We start from the raw sequence: 2,349 nt of genomic DNA, 5'->3' as shown, positions 1-2,349 counted from the left end.
TTACCTCAGTGCACAGTGGGATACAGCATGACAAGTTGTACCAAGCAACTTGTAATCATTTTTAATTATTCAGTCAAAATTCAGCAATATACACATTAGTCGCCCCAAACTCGACGCCATTATTTCAGTTTGAAGCAACATCAGTACACGGAAAGACGACTTCTTCCACTGCTCGATTAAAAACCTGCCGACGCTACAATTTGTCGACGTAAACAAGATACACTTTTTTCAAAAAGGTGTCAAAAAACTGTTTTTCATATTGCAATAGCCCCAAGAACCAATCAGATAGGTATACACAGATTAATAGAATAAGTCATGATTGGCTTCAGGAAGAATACAACTGTATATAAATAGGTTAATCACTTTTCGCCCATTTTAATTTTTTTTATTTTTTAAAAAAACCAACAGATATCTAGCTAGAAATATAGTCTAATTATTATTAATCATGCCAATTAGTTATTATTAGTCATCCATTTTGTTTTCCCTTTAAAGAGTTGCTTTGGCATTCTAGTCTATAATTAGTCTCTCGTTTACAAGACTGTCTCATGACTAATAATTATTAGTATTAGTATTTTTCAAAGAAATAATTGCCCCTTTGGAATTGATCTGAGCTTTCAAGGTGTGAAACGGTTTCGGAGGTATTTTTTCTTGACACGCTATATCCTACAGAAAGTGGCGTATGATGCTTTCCTTTCAAAGAAATGCACTTTGCAAAGAACTTCCATCCATCAGATGCTGAAGATATACCTATTTAATAAACGGAATCATAAATACACTAAAGACGCGTCTGTAATATAAACCGAGTCACAAGAATACTTGTGTGACTCTCCCTTTGCAGCGATGTGAACATATTTGATGCAAATACATTTTGTTCACACCAGAAATAAAACCATTTTAGGACTACCACAGAAAGAATATAACATTTTGGATTGTCAATAATAGGGACCAATTAGTATATTTTACTCGCTGCATTATATCCCATGTTTGGTTCATATTAATGCAAAATGCTATCCAGAGCCATTTCCGGATTTATTTCAACTGTGTGGCAAATGCGTAACAGTTCTTTCCTAACTCGCACAACTACTGCAAAGGGGACGATATGACGGTCTTCAGCTCTTTCAAAGCACATTTGAAATCAAGAAAAGCATTGAAAAAATACCACCACTTCCTCCTAATAATAAATCAGGTACTTGCACATAGACAAGCTAATATATATATGCAGCACAATATTTTGTTATACTTCACTCACTTGTCACAGCCACTCTCCTATCTCACAACTTTTGGTTCGAGCCACTGCAATTTCGAGTGGTAGTTACATTGGTATCAAAGAGACATGAACATTTTGCTTCAAATTTAAAACCCATGCTTGATTTTCCATCTACTTATTTCGATACTACCATGCAATACATTGCAACTGTTTTATACCTGTTATATACATTTTACTACCTCGCAAACAAAATAATCCGTCTCTTCAGTACCAAACTATTGCAAATGACATGATTGAGGTACACAAACGTTTCAGTTTGTTGAGCCGTTTTATGCAGTCTTCCACTGACCTCTCCTTAGAACCGTTGTTGTTAGAGCAGCAAGCCGCGACAAGTATTCACCTTTTTTTTTCTCTTAATGCACAGGTATAATAATATATACAATATAATAATGGGATAAATATTATCTCTATCATGAGGTTAACAATAATTTTGATATGTGATATCTGTTTTTGGTGCAACTTCAAACACATTTGGTATAAAAGCTACTAAAAATTCCCCACAAAATGTTTTGATCAATTTATCCTTGTGATTACCCCCTCAGGTAGAACGAGACACAGACCTTCACGGAACGAACGAGATGAAAGAGTATAGCGTGTGGCCCACAAACTAATGTCCTAATCGCAACCACAGATAATTATTATAAGATCTACAACCACAGAAAGAACGAACAAGTTGAAAGCGTATATCGTGTGGTCCATAAATTATTGTCATAATCGCAACCACAGATTGTAACCAGAGAATGTATCGACTCCTTCCATCATCATATGACCTCTGCATAGAAATTTAAATTATGTGGCCCTTTCAAATCTGTGAGAGCTTTTGTGTCAAATTAATTTCTTTGGTGAAGTTACTTGTGAGAGGAAGTAATATAAATTATCAAGCACTTTGCTGTATTTTGGCATGCACAGCAGAATAGCTCTCTACCAGAAATTGCAAGTGCCCTGGTTCGATCCCCAGCAGTTTTGCACTTATTATACTTCGGTATGCCCAAGCTGAATCTTCCATTACACTGCAACACTTTTGTCACTAAGTTGCATCAAAATATACACTTTTTTCATATTTCTTATTTTAATTTTGCACA

This window comes from Amphiura filiformis, chromosome 4, assembly GCF_039555335.1.
Source record: "Amphiura filiformis chromosome 4, Afil_fr2py, whole genome shotgun sequence".
In the NCBI taxonomy this organism is placed as follows: Eukaryota; Metazoa; Echinodermata; class Ophiuroidea; order Amphilepidida; family Amphiuridae; genus Amphiura; species Amphiura filiformis.
Note: the sequence above shows the minus strand (reverse complement) of the source record.